This window comes from Bos javanicus, chromosome 18, assembly GCF_032452875.1.
Source record: "Bos javanicus breed banteng chromosome 18, ARS-OSU_banteng_1.0, whole genome shotgun sequence".
NCBI lineage: Eukaryota > Metazoa > Chordata > Mammalia > Artiodactyla > Bovidae > Bos > Bos javanicus.
Window position 1 is genome coordinate 44,422,837 of NC_083885.1, and position 23,844 is coordinate 44,446,680.

Genomic DNA, 23,844 nt, shown 5'->3' on the forward strand with positions numbered 1-23,844 from the left:
AGATGATGAAAAAGGGGCCTGCCTCCCCAGATTTGCCAAACAAGAGCCATTTTCCACTGTGGGATTTTGTTACACAGATCCTGCCCACAGAGAGGGTGGGCAGGGACATCCCTGCGCCATGGGGGCTCCCCCTGATTCGTGGTTCCAGCAGGTTCTGGGGGCTGCCACCTCCCCCCACCCCCTGCCAGCGGTAAAGTCCGCCTTGATTAGAGGGTGGTGGCCTGAACTTTGCGGGGAGGCTAACATCTCCCAAAGACCAGAAGTCTCACCTCTGACAGCTCATGCCCCAAGGTCACTATGCCAAGGATGGCACTAGACTGTGTGGCTGAGTTGTCTCCTGGCCAAAAATTAAGGCTATTGTTGCCCAGTCAAAAACTAAGATCACTGATAATTTTTAGAGAGGGATCTGGAAATTTTTAGAGACTGTAGACTCTTTGGGAGGAATAGAACATGATGCATCATAGAATTGAATAAAAAATAGGGCCCTCCATCAGAATCTCAACAGTTCTCTGAATGAAATCCTTTTGAGACGAAACAGCCTAATACTTATGTTTGCCCTCACGCAATAAAAACTGGGTAATTTTTTAGCCTGTTTGTCTTCGCTACAATCTGTCACTCGAAGGAGAAAGCCCCTGAGCATCCCAGCTGTATCCAGTTGAACACAATGGCTCTTCTCCCCACTGAGCCTCAGCGCAGCCGGAAGTCAGGCAGCTCACAGACTCCTCAGCCCTGCCTCTCCTGGACACACATTCCTGAGCAATGCTTTCTACCCTCCAAGTTCCACATCACCCAACCAGTCTTTCCTTCATTCAGCAGCATTTCTTCAGTAAATCTCCATCGACTTTTTCCCTATGCAAAGGACTAGACTGTCTGCTCAGTCACTGGCCTCGAACTGAGTAAGATGTACTTCCATTTGCTTAAGAAATGAAGAAATGTGGTGTGTAGGGTCCCCGGCTTACCTCCCTGCAGTGTCATTCAATCCTGCTGTTCAACCCAGAGTCTAAGAGGCTTTCTCTCTTATCAACACACAGGGTACCATAAAATAACGGATAGGTCCACAGTCCGTGCCTGCGGCGTCACTGTGAGCACGTCCTCAACAAGCAAGAAACTCTGCAGTCACCGAATAATTATATTTCCCCTCGATCTGTATGTGTGTGTGTGTGTGTGTGTGTACCTGGCTCTTCACTCTCACACCCAGTGTGCAAAGCAGACGGGAGAACAACAGACTCAAGTTGGAAGTGATTTACTTCATTAGCTGGGATTACAAGTTTAACTTACAAACCAGAGGTCAAAATTTCTCATTAACAAGGGGGCCGTGAATCGCTGCAGGCTTTGGTTCAAGAGGAGACCACTCTTATTACTAACTACACATTTCAATCTGTCTTTGATGTTCTCCTTCTTCCCTCCTCCCTTTTATTTTTTGGCAGAGGAGCTGATTTTAATTGTGGCACTACAACAAGGCTCCCTCCATCCCGGGGAGCAGCCTCCTGTCTGCCGCCGAGCGAGCCAGGCTGCGAGATTGGGTGCAGCCCATCGCTCAGGGCACATTTTAATGGCTCCCCTTCCCTACAAGGCTTGGATTGTTTTCCACGTGATTCTGGTTAATTTCGCTGCGGGAAAGGGCATCGGTTTTCCTTGTGAGCTTCTGATCCGTCTGCCTCAGAGAGGTGAAATATATTAAAACAGAGAAGGAGGCTGTCGTTCTAACTTTCCAAATGCGCATTCTCCAGCACTCAGAATACAGAAAGAAGTTTGACAGAGACCATGACGCTAGGAAAAAAAAAAAAGTGCTCTTTTGATAAATCAGCTTTGGTTGTTTACAAAATACTCAGACCGTCTCCCTGTGCCTCTTCTCTTCAAAACCACTGCCAAGGGTTAAAAGAAGCAACTCAAATGAGATGCAACCTTTGCAGAGGACAGTAGGAATTTCAAAATTCAACAGCATAGACGCCTTCTCCAAATAGGAACAATGGGAAAAATATAGCCGAGCTTGTGGTGGGCAGTAAAAATAACAGGATGCTTAACACACACTTTCTATTTCCAAAGACTGAGCCCTTCATGCAGGCCACGGTGGCACCATGACCGTGTTAACTGAAACAGGGCTCCGAACGGAGTCACTGATGGAAATGATTACAATATCTAATTATTTAGAAGCATAGCAGTTATCGAAAATAACTAAATTGTTATTCCGGTCTAGTCTGGTAAGAAGGTCACATTCAAACCACATAAGCTCTAAATGCTCCGCTGTTTCTGTTAATGTGCAGGGACGTTGCCATTCAAACCTGTTCTCCCTGAGAAGTTTTCTTAGTGGCCACTGTGTGAAGAGCCCGTAGGTACCACAGAGACGATGGATGGGTGCCCAGGGCCTGGCGGAGAGGTGGCCGCGCTGCCCTGGATTCGGACGGCACAGTTAGCTGCCTGAACCGGGCTTGCCCGCTTGGCTGCACCCGGATCCCGGGTAAGGCGGTTTGGTGTGGAAGCCACATGATGTGGGGAAGAAAAGCCACTGTGCGAGAAGTAAGATTAAGTGGGGTATCGCAGGGGTTCTGCAGAGGACCAGTCCCCATTCTGTGCTCCTCCTTCTTGGAAGGTGACTGCATTCTTTGTTAATGTTCAGGTCGAGTCCCTTTATATCTCCAGGTTCCTTTAACAAAAAATGCTTGTTAGAACTCAAGGAATCTGTTTGACCTGGAGGTGGGAGCCATTCTCAGCTGGGGCCAGTCAGCAGCTCAGACCTGGGGAGCATCGGTGGCTCCAGGTTGTAGGAGCCCGAGGACCATGGCCATCTGGGCTAGCGGCCACTTCCTGCCACCCGGCAGCACCTCCGGCCAGGCCAGGCGGTTACCTTGACCCGGCTGACTGCTGAGGCATCTCACCCACTCTGGTCGGGGGGCCCCCTCGGCAGCCTTTCAATTTCAACAGGGGGCTATCTTAACAACGAGACATCTTAGAAAGGTCATTACTGCTCATCTAATTTCAAACAGGCACCACAATGAAGGGCTGTCTTTGTGTGGGATTAATTTTAAAACCTCAGGATTTGATGTCAGTGGGAAAGAAACCAGCGTGGGACTCATACTGCTGCCTTCCCCTGCTTCTGGCCATCGCCGGCGGCGCGTTTCTTAGGAGATGAAAACTCTGACAAGCCCTTCAGTCAAGCTGAAAGCAGGCAGCAGTCCAACAACACCCACAGGCCTCCAGGGCATCCTGTGACCCCTCCGAAAAGTCACATTCACTTTGCTCTTGAAAAAGGAAAAATAATGCTGGAGGCATTTTATTTTAAACCATGTGAAATAAGGAAATGTGAAGATGCGAAAATAAAGTGAAAAAAAAAAAAGTTAGAATTCATTTCCGTCCTTCGCAAAGGCTTAGAAGCCAAACTGGTTCATTTTGAAGAGTGCAAAAATCTGATCCATTCACCAGTAGGCAGAGACTACAAAATGCTTAAGGTAAAATATGTAAATATGTAAAATTATCTGTTGAAAACCATCTCCTTTTGTGCTTGAAAGAATTTTTTTAAAGCATCTTTATTTCTATTCTGCATTAATATACTGTTGAACAGAAAAGTTACTTTCTGGCAAAGACAACAAAACCAAGGTGCTGAAAATAAAGTGATTTTAAAATGAAGTCCACAGATAAAGGGAAGGACAAAACGGATTCCATTTTCCCGTTCCCTTGGATGGCATTTTTAGTAATAATTTAAAGTATATCATTAATACAAAAAAATTATAGAATCCAGTTTTTTTAAAAGCAGTATTTGCTTGAAAACTTAAAACTCAACTGCCTGCCTCCATTGCTGTCTCTTTTGGAAATGGGGTCTTCCTCTGCCCTAGATTTCCTCCAGCTCCCCCAACCTAGTCCCCCGACATCCCTCTTGATAGAACAGCAGCCTCCTCAGCAGTGAGCGAAGAACACACACCACAAATAATCACCACCAACAGCTTGTTGTTTAGTTGCTCAGTCACGTCCGACTCTTTTGAGACCCCATGGACTATATCCCACCAGGCTCCCCTGTCCAAGGGATTCTCTAGGCAAGAACACTGGAGTGGGTTTCCATTTCCTTCTCTAGGTGATCTTCCTGACCCAGGGATCATTGCAGGCGGACTCTTTACCACTGAGCCACCAGGGAAGCCCTTATTTCTAAATATTCTCAAATTAGTTTCTTTTTTAATATGTAGAATAGCAGAATAAATGCATATGATTACATTATTATTAATCTAGTTTGATTTAAATACTGTATCGCAACAAAAATTGTTACATGATTTCCAACTTAAAGAAAAAGGCCTTTCCCCCCTGCCCCAACCCCATTCCCTGGGTTGGGAAGAGTCCTTGGAGGAGGGCACAGCAATCCACTCCAGCATTTTTGCCTGGAGAATCCCACAGACAGAGGAGCCTGGCAGGCTACAGTCCATGGGGTTGCAGAGAGTCGGACATGACTGAGCGACTTAGCACAGAGCACATTTCTTTTGGGAGGGTATTTAACCAACTAAGGGATTGTCTCATCAAGCCAACATCTTCTACATTGTAGCTGTCTTGTCTCTTCCTAGGTGGCAGAGACCTAGGTGTCCCATACTGGATGCCCAGCCAGTATGGTGTCTCTTCCATACTGGCTGGGCATCCAGCCCCCTCAGCCAGGGATGGAGGGATGAGCCTGGGACTGAGATGGGTGGTGTCTGAGGGCAAACCAGCTGAGCTTTCAAGCCAGGTGTACAGAATGCTCAGATTCTAGAGGGGCAAGTGGGATGTGCACTTGAACTGTATTTACTGCAGCAGCATCGTTGAGGGGAAATAAAGGCACTTAAAACTGAAAATTTGCTTTTGCAAATCCCTGGCTATTTTCTGAAAAATCAGATGACAGCAGTAGAAGGCTTTCTGAAAACTGTTTTCAAATCTGCTTTCTCTAAATTCTCATGTTCCTATCCCTTGTTTTTAGGTTTTATTTTGTTTAAATCTATTTCCTCTACAGGGTCACCAAAAAATAAATATTTTAAAAAATCATATAGGAACTTCCCTGGTGGTCCAGTGGCTAAGATGCTGCATTCCCAATGCAGGGGGCACGATTCGATCCCTGGTCAGGGAACTAGATCCCACATGCTGCAACTAAGACCCAGCACAGCCAAATAATTTTTATTTTTAAAAAAGCCAGTGTGTGCTGTGCTTTAAAAAAAAAAAAATCACACACACACACACTCAAAAGATAATTGTCCAGAAAGGTTTCCTTGCTCCTCCCCATGCTGATGGAAGACAAATTACAGAGTCCATTCCCCAGCCCCTTTCTCCTAGACCTAGGCAGACCAAGCCATGCCCAAGAGAGCCCAGCAAGGAGGATGAAAACAGCTTGACAGCAGCTTATGGGGTCAGTAAGATGAGACTGGAAGCCAGGGTGTAAAGTGATGATACTTTGTTCATCGTAGATTTTTTTTTTGCATTAATTCTTATTAAACATATATTGCATTAAAATATTATTTATCTTGATTACTGAGTGCTTTGGCATGCTGTGCATGCTAAGTTGCTTCAGTCGTGTCTGACTTTTTGTGACCCTATGGACTGTAGTCCGCAGGCTCTCTGTCCATGGGATTCTCCAGGCAAGAATACTGGAGTGAGTTGTCATTTCCTCCTCCAGGGGATCTTCCCAACCCAGGGACTGAACCCACATCTCCTATGTCTCCTATATTGGCAGGTGGGTTCTTTACCACTAGTGCCACCTGGGAAGCCCAGTTTTGACACCGCCTTAAATTTTGCCCCCAGGCAGGTGCCTCGCTCACCTCTCCTTGGTCCTGGCTTTGCTGGTGGGAATGATGGATGCCTCACTAGCTGACTGGGGTCCCACAGGGGCCAGCCAACATGGCAGAGGAGGGGCCATTTCTCTCAACGCCTCGCCTCTGGATGGCTGGAAGCAATTTCTTTACTGGCCTTTCCCAATCCAGGCTCACTGGGATCTCTCTTCTTAGGTCTCATTCCTTCATAAAGATTTCTGAAACTATAAGCCTCCAATTTTAAGAAATGCAGGATAGGAAAGAGTTACTGAGTTAAAAGAAGAGTTTTCTTGAACATCACACTAGAATAAACTAAGTATTGGTTTGGCCAAAAAGTTCATTCAGGCATTTCTGTAAGATCTTCTGCAAAAACCCAAATGAACTTTTGACCAATCCAATACATCAGAAACCACATTCACAGTACGTCAAGGTCTGCTGTTCTGATAAAGGTCTTGAAGAGACAGGAGATGTATGTTAGCATCATTATTTTCAACCACCTCTGGGCGACATTCATGGAGCTGAGAGCTTGATAACATTTTATTTATTTAGTTCCCAGAAAGGCTGCTGGTGTATCTGAGGTTGCACAGTTACACGTACCAGCCGTGGGAATGAGCTGGCGTATGAATTCAGATCGGACTCCAAAGCCCCCATACTATGGAGCTTTGGAGATAAGTTTTACTCTTTTTTGCACATTTTTCTGGCCTAGCTCTGTGCCAGGATACTGAGCCCAGGGCTGAAGGTTGCCCAGTTGGCTGCAATTGAGGCTCCCATACCATCCCCACCTTGTAAACCTGAGGACCCCTGAGCATGACCCAGGAGAAGCAGGTTCCCCATCCACACAGACATGGGCAGAAGCAGGTTTCTAGACCTGTTGGGCAGCCCTTTACAGCAAAGGTGTGTCCAGGGTCAGTGTCCATTCCTGTGGATGATGCTCTCAGAGGGGTCAGCAGCAGTACTGATTTTTAATATCTTTTTTATTGGCTGCATCAGTCTTAGTTGCAGCACATGAGATCTTCTTGCATCATACAGGATCTTTCGTTGCAGCGTTTCGACTCTAGTTGTGGTGGGTGGGCTCAACAGTTGCAGGCATGTGGGATTTCTAGTTCTGACTCATAGGCTCCAGTGTAGGGGCTTAGTTGCTACACAGCATGTGGGATCTTCGTTCCCCGGCCAGGGATCGAACCTGTGCCCCCTGCATTGCAAGGCACATTCATAACCACTGGACCACCAGGGAAGTCCCAGGAGTACTGACTTTTTAAAATTTTTATTTTTGGCTGCACTGGGTCTTTGTTGCTGCACATGGACTTTCTCTACTTGCAGCGAGTAGGGGCTACTCTTTGTTCTGGGGTGTGGGGCTTCTCATTGCAGTGTCTTCTGTTGTAGAGCACAGTCTCTAGGCATGTAGGCCTCAGCAGTTGTGGCACATAGGCTTAATTGCTCCCCAGCATGTGGGCTCTTCCCAGACCAGGTATCGAACCCATGCTCTCTGCACTGGCAGGCAGCTTCTTAACCACTGGACCACCAGGGAAGTCCCGGAGTACTGAGTTGTAATTCAGGGTCCTTATGCAAAACTAATCAAGACTTCCTCTCTAAGCCAGCAAGAGAAATAGATTTCCAGCTTGAAAGGAAGAGAGGAGGAGTGTGGGGAGGAACCTTAGCTGTCACAGCTGGAAACTTCAGCATCAGGAAGGGCATCTCTGTGTGTCATGCTCCCTCTCCAGTCAAGGACAAAGCAATCAGCAGCCTGGCTCTTCACCTTCCCTCCCTGGGGGTTCCTTCTGCGTGTCCAGGCTCCCTGACTTTCTCACTCTGCTCTTCCCTTTCCTCCCCTTGGCCAGCCCCAGAGGGCTTTTGCACACAGTATGCTCACTCCCATTCCTTCTTCGCCATTCTCTCAGCTTTTCATGTTGTATTCTGCCAACTGTGCCTACATGCAGTCTGTTTCCCCTAGCATACTCTTTTCAAAATTAATCTATATTCTACATAAGGTACAGTAACCCATTTGTCTCCCCAAAGCCTATAGCATTGTAGAGAAAACTCAAGCCATTCCATCCTTGCCAAACTCCTATAATCCATGGCTACCACTCAACCTTCTAAAAGGTAGCCACTGTACATGAGTCTGTACATATTTTTTCTGATTTTTGTTCTCTGCTTTTGCAATACACATAGAACTCCGTTAAAACTATGCAGTATTTGTCGTTATTGATGAAGGTTTTTTTTTTTTTTTTTACGTGAAAAATACATGTATTGTTCTGCAGATTTTTTTTTTTTACTCAATCTTAGAGATCTATTTGCATACATATAGGTTCAACTCAATTTTTTTAAATTGCTATATAAAACTCCACACTGCGAAGATGCCTTAATCTATTTAGGCATTCCAATACTGATGGGCATTTGGGTTTCTACAATTACAAAGACTGGTGTGATCATTTCTCTCTGTGTGCATATGTATGTTTCTTGGGGGCAGGTAAAGCAGAAGGGAAATTGCTGGGTTTCAGGGTATACACATTTGAAGTTCTAAAGGACATGGCTAGGCCCTCCAAAACAGTTGCACCAATAGGTAGCTCTGAGAGCACTATCCTGACATTCTCACTAGTACCTGATACTATCAGACATGTAAATTTTTATCCATCTGATGAGTGAGAAATGCTACCTCATTTTTCAAATTTAATTTTTTGTTAGAGTGCAGTTGTTTTGGACTTCCCCAGTGGCTCAGCAGTAAAGGATCTGCCTGCAAAACAGGAGACTCAGGTTTGATCCCTGGGTTGGGAAGATTCCCTAGAGAAGGGAATGGTAACCACCCCAGTATTCTTGCCTGGAAAACCCCATGGACAGAGGAGCCTGAAAGGATACAGTCCATAGAGCCGAAGAAGAGTCGGATACAGTCCATAGAGCCGAAGAAGAGTCGGACACAAACGAGTGGCTAAACAACAACAGTTGAGTTACAATGTTGTGTTAGTTTCAGGTGTACAGCAAAGTGATTCATTTATACACATATTCATTCTTATTCAGATTTCAATATTCTTTCATATAGGTTACTACAGAATATTAAGTATAGTTCTGTGTTCTAGACAGCAGGTCCCTGTTGATTATCTATTTTACATAGCAGCAGTATGTTAATGCCAAATTCCTAATTTATTCCTCCCCTGCCCATCTTGCCCCTTTGGTAACCATAAGTTTGTTTTCCAAGTCTGTGAGGCTGTTCCTGTTCTGTAAATAAGTTCATTTGTATCATTTCTGTAGTTTCCACATATAAATGGTATCATATGATATTTGTCGTTCTCTGTCTAGCTTACTTCACTTCCTATGATAATCTCTAGGTCCATCCACGTTGCTGCAGAGAGCGTTACTTTATTTTATTTAAAAAATAATTCTATTTATTCACTTCTGGCTGTGCCGGGTCTTCGCTGCTATGAGGGCTTTTCTGTAGTGGTGGTGTGCAGGCTTCTCATTGCAGTGGCTTCTCCTGTTGCTGAATGTGGGCTCTGGGGTGCATGGGCTTTAGTAGTTGAGGCACACGGGTTCAGTAGTTGTGGCTCTGGGTTCAGTAGTTGTGGCTCCCAGGCTCTAGAGCATAGATTCAATAGCTATGGCTCATGCGGCTTGGTTGCTTCTTGGCATGTGGGATCTTCCCAGATTAGGGATCAAACCCATGTCTCCTGCACTGGCAGATTCTTTACCACTGAGTCACCAGGGAAACCCTATTTCATTCTCTTTTTCTGGCTGAGTACTATTCCAGTATATATATATATATATATATATACACACTACTTGATTTAAGTTGCATCTCCCTTAAGGTTTGGCAGGACTGAGTATTCTTTTTAAAAATCAATCTCCGAGCCATTTTCCATGCCTCTTTGGTGAACCTATTCATATTCATATACCTATTCATACCTACTCATATTCTTTGCCCATTTGAGCAGCTTGTCCTTTCGGCTTATCACGTGCTTTCCTGATTGAGCACACAGCAGGTGCTTGGGACACAGGGAATTTCAAGTTACTTATCCACTGTCTACGGGGACACAGCAGCTTTGGGCCAACCTGTAGGGCTTTGATGTATTCCTTTAAAGGGGATCAAATAGCACCTCCTCTGGGAAGCTTTCACAGTATTCTCATGGCACTGGGGGGCCACTGGTCCTGAATCTGGTAGGGACGTGCGCTGGCACTGACCAGAAGCCACTTCACCACACTACACCTTGGGCCCCACGGCCAGCTGGGGTTTCCATGTGGAGCTCAGCAGCCTCTAATGGGCTAGGCCTGGGCCTGCCTCAGCCCAAAGCCTGGGGCTCCATGGGCCCCACCTGCAGAAGCCTTCACTAGCTGAGGGCCTACTGTGTGCAGGCCATATGCAAGGTGGCCCACGACTGCCACTTTGTTTCATCCCACTACGTTGACGGATGCCAACTCCAACTTCTGCAATTTTCTCCAAAGCTCCCAGTGTGGCCCTGGGAAGACTGGAATTTGAACTTGGATCAGCATCCCTGCTTTGCTGATAGCCCTGCTGTGCTCCTGGGCTGGCTGCTCCTGGAAGCTGAAGAGTACAGGTCAGTGTAATCAGGGCCCAGTCACAGCATCCCACAGCCCTCCCAACACCTTTGCCCACTTGGTCCATCTCCAGAGCCCTGGTGGCAGAGCACTGGGGAGCCTGAATTCTCAGTGAGGGGAACACCCGCCTCCCCTTCCCCAAGGCCTCACATGAGAGGATGCTGAATAACAGGGACACAAGGGGACAGTCATCCTTGAACTGAGAAAACCTCAGGTGGAGGATCAGAGTCAGCCAGAGGACCACCCACCCCAAGTGCCCCAGCTCCACGAGCCAAAGGAAGAGAGAAAGAAAATGGGTCAGGGGACTTCCTAGATGGTCCAGTGGTTAAGAATATGCCGGCCAATGCTGAGGACACAGGTTTGATCCCTGATCTGGAACTAAGGTCCCACATACTGTGGGGCAACGAATCCAGTGCACCACAACTTCTGAAGCCCTCGAGCCTAGAGTCCATGCTCCACCACAGGAGCAGCCCCCGCAATGAGGAGCCCGTGCACTGCAATGAAGAAGAGCAACTCCCACTCACCGCAACTAGAGAAAGCTCACACACAGCAACAAAGACCCAGAATGGCCCAAAGTAAATTATAAATAAATAATAGGAAGAAAGAAAATGGGCGAGGGGTTCTCAAAGGTAAACAGACAAAATTTTGGTCAAATTCCAATACATCTTCCTCTTAACATTTAATACTAAAAAATCATAATGGTGACCTGATTGCCTCTTGTGAATTCCAGTGCTCTCAGAGAGCCTATCTCTTGAGGTGACAAGCCGGGGGTACCTGAATTCATTACTGCCTGATTAATTATGCTGCCTTTGTAGGAGGGAAATGGGGACTTCAATCAGACATAGCCACCACCCCCGGCCACCACCTCGTCAGGCCAGACGCTGCCTGCAAGCCTGGCCCGACTCCCAGTGTGGGGGTGACTAGGAAGCTGGGAGTGGTGGCTGGTTAGATGTGGCTGCCAGCGGTCAGAGGGCTTGGGATGTGGGGCCCTCTCTGCAGAAAAGAGCTTTGGGGCAGTCGAGGGAGGGAGGGGCGAGTTGGGTCCAGTGGCAGCTGAGTGGAGATTTCTACTCTGTCCCAGTAAGGGCCTGGCCACAAGGCCCTCCTCTGGATTCTCTGAAACTGGGTATCATTCCTTCGGGAGGGAGCAGGATCTCAGAAGGTGCTATTTAGCATAAATGTATCCCTTGGGACACACGGTCACTTGGGTGAAGGCAAAGGTTTACCCAGAGCTGTGCATGGGCACAGCCCTGACAAGCATCAAGGCAGAGTCTTGCCCTCTGGAGTGGAGCTCGGGGCAGCTCCAGGCACGGGGCAGGGTGAGAACAGCACCTCCCAACTGGTTTATTAGCCGCCAAGGCACCCACCGCTGCGGCCCTTTATCCTGCACGCTCTGCATTTATCCAGGTCTGTCTAGCAAGTAGTGAAGCACAGTCATATTTGAAGACTTGCATAGTGGCGTACTTTTTCAAAGAAGAAAAGACTAAGTATCTTTGGAAATATCAGTTGCCCACCCCTATCCTGAGGCTGCTCTGTGTGTGGAGCAACAGAAGGTGCTCATTCCAGCCTTGCGCCTTGTGAGCCTGGGCCTCGGTGGGTATGGTTTAAAATCATACCCTGTCATAGACGTGCTGTGTGACCGTGGCCAAGGTACCTAACTTCTCTGAGTCTTATGTTTTCAGAGAAACCACCTCCCCCAGGGGTAGTTGTGAGAGCTAAATAAGAGAGCACACGTGAAGTCCTTGTTCTTGCCCTGAGTACCTCCTGACACGGGCCAGCTTGATCCATACATCCCCCAGGGGTAGATGTGAGAGCTAAATAAGAGAGCACATGTGAAGTCCTTGTTCTTGCCCCAAGTGCCTCCCGACACGGGCCAGCTTGATCCAGTTGTATTGCTGCCACGTTGTCAACCCTGAGCAGTCAAAATGGGAAGTTCTGCTTTTTGTTACTAAACTGTGCATGAATCCATCCTCCCGCTGCCAAACTTCCAGGGGTGTGGAGAGCACGTACTACAGGGCAATTCTGTAAAGCCCTGTTTCTAGGTCACAGCAGAGCAATCCAGACCCACCAGCTTTGCTGAAGTCCCCTGCCCCCTGCCCCCAGACTGCCCTCCCTGGAGGTGTCACCAGCCTCCTGACAAGCCACTTGGCAGGTATGGTCAGGGGCACCCTCAAAGGGCGAGGAGGGAGGGAACAGGCCCCAGGAAGACCCAGGACAGTTGCTCACGTGCTAGGGACAGAGGTGTGTGTGCAGAAGGGTCACCAGGGAAGCCATGAAGGGTCAGCAGTGGTTTTCAAGGGCACCGGGAAACTGGGAGAGGGTGTCGCCGATCAGAAGCAGAGACCAGAGTCCAGTCAAGGGAAAAGCTTAGGTCCAGGCTGGCCAGAAGTGGCCACAGGCCAAGCAGCAGGAGTCCTCAGCCTGGTAGGAGCACTGAGGCTTGGACACCCCACTCAGACTTCTGGTGCAGGCCCAGCACCTGAAAGAGGGCTGGGCTGGGCGTCAAAACCTTCGCTCGGAACCCTAGAGCACACAGCATGAGGTCCTACCAGAAACAAGGGACCAGGTCCCCAAAAGGAAGATCTAGTAAATAGATTCTCCTGAGGATCAGTGGGAGTGAGTTTGGGGCACAGAGACAGACCATCCAAAGAAAAATAGGGCAACAGCCTCTACAGCATCTTTGTTTTCAGCAGCTGAACCTATAAGGTTCAAACTTCAGAGATTTAAAAACAATTAATTGGGAAAGCTATAAAATATGTAAAGGCCACTTAATGACCTGACCTTCAGATGGGAGCAGCAGTCACCTCCCTTAGGTCTCCAGGTGTCTAGACACATGCTCAGTACCACCTGGGACATCTGGTTCCCACCCACCCCCCACCAAAACTCACTCAGAGAACTTGCATATAGCCTCCTTGGGGTCTTTTTTCTCAGTATGGGAAACTGGTCTCTCCTGAAACCTGACTATGAAACTGCCAAAGGGACCCCTGAAAAGACAAATGTTAAAGAACAAACATCAGGGCAGTGGCTCTTACTTGCTACCCTTTTGGAATCATAATATGCCCATTACCCTGGTAAGAGATGACGAGATTTGCTTGAAGGAAAAACCAATGTCTATGGGCTGAATTGTGTCCCCTCCAAATTTACACATGGCAACCCACTCCAGTATTCTTGCCTGGAGAATCCCATGGGTGGAGGAGCCTGGTGGGCTACAGCCCATGGGGTCATACAGAGTCAGGCACAACTGAAGCGACTTAGGATGTACACAGAAATTTATATGTTGAAGCTCTAACCTCTCATGAGATAGTACTCAGAGACTTTGAGAGGTAATTAGGTTAGATGACATCATGAGGGTGGGGCTCCCATGATGGGATTAGTGGCTTATTACAATTCCAGTGAGCTCACTCTTTATGCCATATGAGGACACAGTTAGAAGGCAGTCCTCTGCAAGCCAGAAAGAGAGCTCAGAGCCTGTCCATACAGGTATCTTGATCTCAGACTTCTACCCTCCAAAATTTTGAGAAAATCAGTTTCTATTGTTTAAGCCATCCAATCTATGGTATTTTATTAAGGCAGCCCGAGAAGACTACGACACCTATGAATGGTCTTTTCTTCATTTTTCTCTGGTCTGGTTTTGAAGCTACACTGTTGGCCAAAAGGACTAGGTGAACATCTTGCACAAGAGCCAGATGCAGATGCCAGTTCTAAATGAGTAAAGGACCCTCTAGAAACTGTCAAGAAAATGCTAGGACCCCCCTGATGATGAGAGGATCATCCACAAAGACAAAAGCCTTTATTCACCTTCAGTTGCTCTATCTCTCTACCTGTCAGAAGATGACATGCTGATGCTAAGTCCCAAAGACAGGAAGGCCAATGGGGTGAGCGGTGGGTGGAGGAGGCACCAGACTCCAACCCCATCTGGGACTTCTAGGCATTTCAACCCATCAGCAGAGCAGACAAGGAGGATGAAATGTGTTCCCTCAGACTCCTCACATTGCCTCACAAATACCAGCCCCAAGCCCAGGGGATCCATGACTGAAAAAGAAGGTCTCCAGGACACCTACTACTCAGTTGCCTTGTGTAGGAAGAACACTGGACCCAGAGTCAAAAGGCTTGGCGTCTATAGACCAGCTACTCAATTTGTAAGCTGGGGCCTTGGGACAAGTTACTCAACCTCTCTGTGCCTGAATTTCCAACCTATAAAGTGTACCCACACTTCCCACATTTGGTTATCATGGGGATCAATGAGAGAATAAACAGTGGAGGTTCTGTAAGGGTTATTTGCCTTCCTCTTCCCCTTTTCCCTACCTTGGCCTCTTGTGTTTACCTGTTTGCTGTTAATTTTATAGGTATTTCACAAAACTCACTGACTGGGGAGAAAAATCTTCCCCTTTAAAAAAATGATGTCCATCCAGGGGCTAGGGCTTTGTGCTTTCAAAGCAGGGGGCGCAGGTTCAACCCCAGCATAGTTTCGATCCTGCATGCCACATGGCACAGCCAAAAAAAAAAAAAAAGTCATAGCTTTTTTTGGAAAGACTATGGGTCTTAGTTCAGAAAAAAATAAGACAAGGGGGAAAAAAAAACATGTTAATGAGTCTGGCACATAATAGGTGCTCAATGAATATTTGAGAAAGGAACTCTGCAGAAAGAATGAGTCCCTCTCTCACTGGGCTCCTGTGTCTTAAGTACAGCGCACACTCAGAGATGTGGGGTCCCATCCATGCCTGCCTCTCTCTCTCTCTCAAGTTTTGAGCTCCACTAGGCAGGATTTCAGCCATGAAGTTAAAAGATGCTTACTCCTTGAAAGGAAAGTTATGACCAACCTAGATAGCATATCAAAAAGCAGAGACACTACTTGGCCAACAAAGGTCTGTCTAGTCAAGGCTATGGTTTTTCCAGTGATCATGTATGGATGTGAGAGTTGGACTGTGAAGAAAGTGGAACACTGAAGAATTGATGCTTTTGAACTGTGGTGTTAGAGAAGACCCTTGAGAGTCCCTTGGACTGCAAGCAGATCCAAGCAGTCCATTCTAAAGGAGATTAGTCCTGGGTGTTGATTAGAAGGACTGATGCTAAAGCTGAAACTCCAATACTTTGGCCACCTCATGCGAAGAGCTGACTCATTGGAAAAGACTGATGCTGGGAGGGATTGGGGGCAGGAGGAGAAGGGGACGACAGAGGATGAGATGGCTGGATGGCATCACCGACTCGATGGACATGAGTTTGAGTGAACTCTGGGAGTTGGTGATGGACAGGGAGGCCTGGCGTGCTGTGATTCATGGGGTTGCAGAGTTGGACACAACTGAGTGACTGAACTAAACTGAACTGAGGACAGGCACTGCCCAACACTGAACCTGACCTTTGGCAAAGCTCAGCAAACTTGGGGTGAACAGAAAGAGAGCTATGAGTATTTATACACTATACACATGCCGACTGCCAGACTCAATGGCATGGTTTTCAGGCTAGCAGGAAGCTCTTGGCACCTGACTCTTGGAGTATGGGTGGCATGTGGGTAAAACAGAGTGTGATCCTTCTTTAAGAAAATGCTAGCTTCAAAGACATGAAAACAATCAATAAGATAGTTTGATCCAATTGTTTGATCCAATAAGAATCAGAAAAATACATTTTCCATGAATTATTACTGACAGTGCCAAATTTGTGTGGTCACAGAAATATTTATCTTTCTGCCTCTCAACAATCTCTTTAGTCCTTGTTTGCATAGTGTGTTGTTCTTTGATTTTTGGTAGTTTGACTCGGATGTGTCTAGATGTGATTTTTTTTTTTTTTGAATTTACACTGCTTAGGGCTCTAAAGGCTTCCCTGGTAGCTCAGCTGATGAAGAATCCACCTGCAATGCAGGAGACTCCGGTTTGATTCCTGGGGCGGGAAGATCTGCTGGAGAAGTTAGGGTACCCACTCCAGTATTCCTGGGCTTCTCTTGTGGCTCAGCTGGTAAAGAATATGCCTGCAATGTGGGAGACCTAGGTTTGATCCCTGGGTTGGGAAGATCCCCTGCAGAAGGGAACAGCTACCCCCTCCAGTATTCTGGTCTGGAGAATTCCATGGACAACAGTCCATGGGGTCGCAAAGAGCTGGATGTGACTAAGTGACTTTCACTCACTCACAGGGCTCTAAAGGGATTCTTGAATCTGTGGATTTATGTATTTCATCAATTTTGGAAAATTTCTGGCCATTATCTATTCAAAAATTGCTCTGTTCAATTCTCTCTCTCCCTGTCATTTTCTGGGACTTCAGTTACAATTTTGCTAAAACCTTTTACTATGTCCAAAATATGATACACTCTTTCTGTATTTTCCACTCTTTTATCTCTTGGTGATTCATTTAAGATCATTTTCTTTCTTCCAGTTCACCTCTCTTCATCTGTCTAATCTACTTTGAACTCATCTAATATGTTCTTATTTTTAATTACATTCTCTCTGTTGTAAAATTTCCATCTATTCTTTATATATATATATATATATATACACACATTTCCTGTTGGAATTTTCCATTTTGTCTTTATCTCCTGAAATGTATTGATCAGAGGTTATTCTATCAATACATGTCTATATCTGATAACTCCAATAACTGGATTTCTGTGAATCAGTTTATATTATCTATTTCTTCTCTTGGTTAAAGGTGACTTGGTCTTATCTCTAGTATGCCTAATACATTTTGATCAACTGCAACATGTTGTATATGAAAAGTTGTAGAACAAATGTAGTTTTGTAGGTAATGCTATCTTTCTCCAGAGATTTTCTTTTGCTTTTGTAATGCAGTTAGTATAGAGGCAGACCATCTTAACCTAGTTTGAGTCAAAGCTGAACCTTTGTGAGAGTTGAGTTGGTCCTTTTGTGATTTGCCCTTCCTACTGGTGTCACCTTTCAGAGTGAAGTGAAGTCACTCAGTTGTGTCCGACTCTTTGCAACCCATGGACTGTAGCCTACCAGGTTCCACCATCCATGGGATTTTCCAGGCAAGAATACTGGAGTGGGTTGCCATTTCCTTCTCCAGGAGATCTTCCTGACCCAGGGATTGAACCTGGGTCTCCCGCATTGTAGGTAGACGCTTTACTGTCTGAGCCACCAGGGAAGAGACCTTTCAGAAGTCCTAACCAAAAGCCCAGGATATTAGCAGGGTCTCTATGAGATTGCCAAAGCTTTTCTCAACTTCTTAGCATTGAAATCACTGTTCTTAGAGATGTCTTAAGGGGAATAACAGTGCTGTTATGTACTGAATATTTGTGCCTCCCCCATTCATATACTGAAGCCCTGGCCCTCAAAGTGCTCATATAAGGAAGTGAAGCCTTGGGAAGGTAATCAGGTTTAGGTTGGGTCAGGTGTAGGGTGTAGCCTCTATGATGGGATTAGTGCTCTTGTAGGATGAAGAAGAGACACCAGAGCTCTCTCTCTGCCATGTGAAGACAGACACAGAGAGAAGGTGGCAATCTGCCAGGCAGCCATCACCAAGAACCAAATCTGCTGACACCTTGATCTTAGACTTTCAGCCTCTATAACTGTGAGAAAGAAATGTCTACTGTTTAAACCACCCAGACTCTGGCATATTTTATTGCAGCCCAAGCTTAGACAAATGTCAAATGTCAGGCTCACCTTCCTATGTTTCCATTCTCTCTAGGATCTTGCCCTCTCAGGTTCTCACTGTCAGATATATTCATTAAATTATCCAGCTGTTTTACTTGTTTGAGGTAGGAAGTTTAGTTTGATCTAGCCTGGTGTTCCAGAGCCAGAAGCAGAGGTCTCAACTATTCTTATAGCATAATTCCTCAGTTATAATGATGGCTAGCACAAAAATTAAGGTTTAGGTTATTAGCTTTGGTGTAATAAATTCCATCTGGGTGGGTAAAAAAAATACAAATTGGTTCAACCGATTGGAAAAAGTAGAAAATTATAGTTTCCTATTAAGGTAAATTATTCTAATTAAATTAGTATATGAAGCTTTTGAGCAGTCACTGGAAACATACAATATATCATAGCTAATTTCCCAATATTTTCCCACAGTGAAGTGTACCTTTGGTTTACAGCAGTAAAAATTAGAGGAGCTGCTAGCATTCCCAGCCCTCCACCAGGCTCTGGATCACACTGCTAGATGCTGCCAGGTCCCTAAAAAAACAACATATTTGATTCAGCATCATAGCCCAGGCAAACTCATTCAACAAACATGGAGCAACCAAATTTAAATAGTCATATCTTACTTCTCCAAGAGTTTCAGAAATTGTCCTTTTAAAGTACAAACATCCACAAAACCAAGAAGATGAAAAGAGAATAATTCTCCATAATGGAGTAAAGACGTGATACTTTCAACTACTTGCTAAATGGCAACTAGTGTTTTAAGCTTTGCCCCAACAGATGGTTCATGTCACATGGGTGAAAAGGCCATCAAAGCACAAAGTGTGACCTGTTTTGGCAGAGTATCAGCATGAACAATTAACCTGAAGGCCAGGCTGCATGCTGTATATTAAACTGCATGTCCTACAGGAAGAGAGGGAGGTTAAGAACAGTTGGGAAGGCAGAGAGTATTCACTATAGGCACCCATGTTTTGAGGAGCAAATGGGCTTTACCACCAAGGCTGAGCCTTGGTATAGCTAAAGTTACTAAGTGAAATGCCTTGGGAACCAGATAGACAGAAATAAATCTAGGAGTCCAAGAGACCATTCCCAAAGAAGGTTATAGACTGGTTAATATGATGATGCTTTGGCCTTCAAACACAACTAGTGGACTCACGTTTGGATTGTCTCAGCTAACAACATAAAGGACGATGACAAGAAGTACACAGTGTGGAGCGGGTGGGAGGTGGGGGGGGGGTGTCGCTCAACTCCCTGGAGGGACACCCAGAGAAGAAAAAAATTGGTTACCGGCACGTTAAAACCCCAGAATCTATTAGGATTAAATGGATGTAGACCTAGTCTAACCACCTTACCTTATAGAAGATGAACTGATGCCACCCAGGCAACTCCTTTTCTTCTGTCAGAATCCATATCAAATGTCAATTCTTTTGCAAAGCCTTCCATGCTTCTATTTGGCAGATTCCTTCTTTGTTATTTTTTAATTTAAAGTGTCAGTGCCATGATTTAGAAGCCCAAGCAGACAGGAGGTTCTCCAGAGTTTTTTTTGAATGGACAAGTGAGAAGTGACATGTACAGTCACAGAGCAAGACAAGGGCCAGTCGTCCTGAGCTCCATCCCAGGTAATTTTGTCAGGCTACAAGGCTGGTTCCCAAGTTTGAGAATACCTTGCAAAAAGTAAAACATAAAAAAAAGAATAATAAAATGAACCACCATATACTCATTACTAATGTTCACCCTGTTTCCAACACTTACTTTTTCTTATTTCTACATAAGATTATTTAGAAATAAATTCCAGATTTCATATCATTTCATCTGTATTTTAGTACTGCATTTCCAAATTTCAACATACATTGAAAATGTTTAAATGTTTGTAAATACTTAAAAATATAACCATGATATTATCCATCTGATATAATGTAATAATACTTTTTAAATATCCAATACCCAGTAGTGTTCAAATTTACAAGTGTCCTATGAATGTCAATTTTTCCTTTCATTTATCCAATTTAGAATCTAAATGCAATATTTTCTACACAATTATTATTAAAGAACTGGGCCATTTATAGTTTCACAAGATGTAGATCATTTTGATTATGTTCCACAGTGTTGTTGATCTAGATGACTCTTGATCAGATGCTGCTTTGATTTGTGTGAGGGCAGGGTTGTAAGGAGTATCAAGATGATTTCATAGCTGGTGATGAGTTTTTTCATTAGCACATCGTGTGCTCTTTTCAAGACTTAGTAGTCATAGCTGATCATGCCTAGATCTAACCATTCATTAAGAATACAAAATGGTGATGTTCTGTCTATAATTCTTTCTTCATTTATTAGCTGGAAATATTTTCACAAAGCGAAATTTCCCCCCATCTACCATCTGGCCACCCAAGCCCAGTTTTAAAAGAATTTGAACCAACACCATGCTTTCTCTCAAAGTAGAATCCTCTGCAGGAGAATGAACAGCTTCAAGGAAACCTTCATTTATTCTTTATTTTTTAGTCAAGAACTAACTGAAAGACGGTGGGCCTGACAGCTGCAGAAAGACCATCTCACTTGGTTCTGAGGACCTGCCTGCCCTGAGATTTTCTTTAGAAGCATTGCTCCTGGGCTTGCTCTAAAAGTCTACCTTTTCTCTTTGAAAATGTTTTCTCCTGTAATTAAGGGAGTTTCTAATTTGGGGAATGGATAAAAATTCATCAAACTTATATTTTAAAAAAGTCATAATCCTGAAGCTGCAAATATCTGGCTCCAGGGAAATCCTGGATGGAGGAAAGATGCTAATCAGGGTACAATTTAAGACAATAGTTTATAATCTTTCATCCTCAGAACCGAGACTAACCCAAGGAAATGCCAAGCAAAAAAGTAAAACCGGCGATTGATTCTGCATTTTGAGAAACTGACCAAGTTTCTTGATCAAATGCTGATTGCAAGTCTGACTCAAGGTTGAGCATATAAAAGAATCCTCCAGGGTACCCCGCTTTCGGTCTCAGCATGCTGCGATTTTGAAAAAAACAAGACTCTGGCAATCAGAGACCTCACTCGTTCCACTGCCGCAGAGGAAATGAAGGATGCTTCGCCTCCAGTTCCTGGCTCCTGCTGACATGCCCTCGGGTTCATGCTGGCGCCAGGCTGGGAGGAGAGTGGTCGCTGTCTTACTGTCTGCAGAGGTTAAACGGAACCTCTGCTCCTCGACTGAGGAAAGAAAGGCCTCTTCCTCATTAATTTCGTGAGGCTGGGGACCGCCGCGGTGATCCTGCGAACCTGTCAGGGCAGCGTGCCCAGACCTTCCTGCGTCCCTGCCTGCCTCTTCTACTCCAATCCCTCAGGACTCAGGCCCTGGGAAAAATCCTGGCCTTCGTGGGGTCTCTCCTTGTAGGCTTTCCCTTGGCTTCCTTGTGGTTGGCTAACTTACGGTAAGACCTTGGCACAGTGTGTGCCTCAGTTTCCCCAGTTGTAAAGTAATAAGGTTACTTTATTCGCAGCCTTGATTCGCAGAATCACCCAGGAAGCTTCAACATAAACCATCGGTCAGGGTGCCCTTGGGGAGCCACCGGATCGGAAAGAGGGGCTCCAGAGCTCGCTAGAACCCAGGACCCGGGCTCTTGCCTCTCCAGCCGCTCCACCCACCCTCCTGCTCGCGCCCTCGGCCCGGGCGGGGTCGTTCACGTCTCCAAGCGGGTTCCGGGAGGCCGGGCGGGGCGGACTCGGCTGGGCAGCCCCACCGGAAAGACTCGTTTCAGCCGGCGCAGGCGGAGACCGGGAGGAAACAGACTTGTCGCCCCCGCCTCGGGCCGTCCGGGTCCCCAGCCCCCAGCGCAGCCCCACCGAAGTCGGAGAAACTCCGGCCGGCAGCTGGGCAGCCCTGGAGTCACCCACTCCCACGCCCGTCGGGCTCCACACCCCCAGGCCCCCAGGCCACACCTGGGCTCCGCCTTGGGTCCCGGGGCTCTGACTCTGCAGAGCTTCAATGGGGGAGGGGAGACCGACCCAGAAGAGGGAGGGCGCGACCCGTGCAAGGGCCTCGTTGCCTAGAAACCGACCCCGCCTTGGGCACAGGCCGCAAGCAGCCGTGGCGCAGCTGCTTCTTCCCCCTTCCCCCACGCCCTCCGGAGGAGCCCTGGTAGACGCAGTACTCAGGCGACCCCAGGCGGAGACCGGAACCTCGGACGGCTGCTTTGCGGGTGAAAGCCCGCGGGCACGCCAGCGGACGACCCCCGTCCCGCCCGCCCCGCGTGGGCCGCGGGCGCCGCGCCTCTGGGCTCCGGGTGGGGCTATCCGGCCGGCCCAGTCACGCCACCTCGGTGGGCCGCACCTCCTAATGGGGGCGCTCGGGCTGAGCTGAGCCTTGTGGCGGCGAGACCCAGGCCCGGGTCTGGGGGCTGCCAGAACCTGCCCGGGGTCTCTGGGGTTTGCAGCTCAGGCCATCTGGTCAGCTGGCGCGCCCAGGGCCTCCAGTTTCGCTCCAGGGGCGTCAGGGCACGAGCGAGGCCGGCGCCTGTTCAGGCTGCGGCCCTGCTGAGCCGGGACAAAGCACGGCCTCCTCTGGGGCCTCGTCTCTGCCTTTACTGTTGGGTAAGATCGCCCCCTTCCCCGCTACCCACACCAGCCCCACCCCCTCACTCCCCCCCCCCCCTTTCTGCTACAGCTCCCCTAGGGACCCAGTGACGCACGAGGTCGGGCATCCAGGCGTTTTACACGCCCTCTGTGAGAACGGAAAACTAGACAGAAAACAGCCCTTTCAGGGAAGACACGCAGGTGACCAAGAGCGCATGTCGAAGACCAAAAGCATGTCAGATCTCTGCTTACTCTCTGGGAATTTATGCCAGGCGAGGAGGGCAGATCGGCAAGTACGACTGTTTGGAAAATACCCACAGTAACCATTGGCCTTTGAGAACAAGTGCTGCTTAATTGTCAAGCTGGGTTTAGACGGAAACAAGTCTGGAGACCAGTTAAGAGAGAAGTGCCAAGACCAAAGCCCCCAAACTGGGCATCAGGAGACTTGAGCGTCAGAGCTGCCCAGTCCCATAATCCTGTGTGACTTGGTCAGTGTATGTAAAGTCTCTGAGCCTCACAGTGTTCTCATGCATAAAAAGAGCCTGCCCTACTTCAGAGTACAACAGGACACGCAGACAGGACAACTGACTGCTACCAGTTTTCTTACCCCCTGGAAAAGAATGTACAACTGCCAAGACTTCTGGGAGGGAGATGATACCATCCCCGAAAGAAGAGAACTTAAATAAGAACTTTATTTTTCCTTCTGCAAAAGTATAATTCCATCCTGGAGAAATGTAAAAAATCAAGGAGTCATTAGAAGCCATTTATTGGGTTTTAACTTTTTTTTTTTAATCATAGAGATGGATGGTGGGTGGACAGGAATGCTGGTGTTCTAGATCTAAGAGAGTTAAGAGCATCAATTATGGAATCACACATTTCTGAATTAGAGTCCCACCTCTATTTACAAGCGTTGTTACTTCAGATAAGTGACTTAACCTCTCCGAGCCTCAGACTGCTTAGCTATCAAATGGGGAAAATAATAGCACCAGAAAATAATAATATGGGGCTGTTAGAAAATTAAGTGAGATGATTATAACAGTGCTTGGTACAGGCCCAGCACATTGTAATACATGATAAACGTGAACTAGTGATTTTTTTTTTTATTCACAGTGGTTCCTACTCTTTCCCTTACCAACATTCTATTGTAAAAAATGTCAAATATACAGAAAAATTCAGAGAATTGTGCAGTAAACACTTATGCATGTTCCACCTACATGATACAATTAATATTTACAATACTTGCTTTATCACGTATCTGTTCATCTGCAGTCCTCCAGGACTGTGAGAAATTGAGTATCTGTTGTGTAAGCCACCCGGTCTGTGGGGTTTTGTTACGGTTAGCCCTAGCAAACACACATAGAACACTTTAGGACTAGATGACAATTGGAGTTATCAGTGCAAGTACGTGGTTT

The 23,844-nt window shown here is 46.5% G+C and overlaps 1 long non-coding RNA gene across 3 annotated transcripts; it reads right to left on the reverse strand.

Annotated features, from left to right (window-relative positions):
• Positions 1–1,227: 1,227 nt before the first annotated feature.
• Positions 1,228–22,505, reverse strand: LOC133230443 (uncharacterized). Of its 3 annotated transcripts, XR_009730854.1 has the most exons (5): positions 20,780–22,505; positions 19,234–19,545; positions 18,324–18,415; positions 13,187–13,282; positions 6,267–10,284 (listed from the first exon to the last, which is right to left on the reverse strand). It is a non-coding gene; the product is annotated as an uncharacterized LOC133230443 (long non-coding RNA). The 3 variants fall into 3 exon arrangements; XR_009730852.1 differs by having other exon boundaries at positions 1,228–10,284; positions 19,234–22,505; XR_009730853.1 differs by lacking the exon at positions 13,187–13,282 and having other exon boundaries at positions 1,228–10,284; positions 19,234–22,505.
• Positions 22,506–23,844: the final 1,339 nt, after the last annotated feature.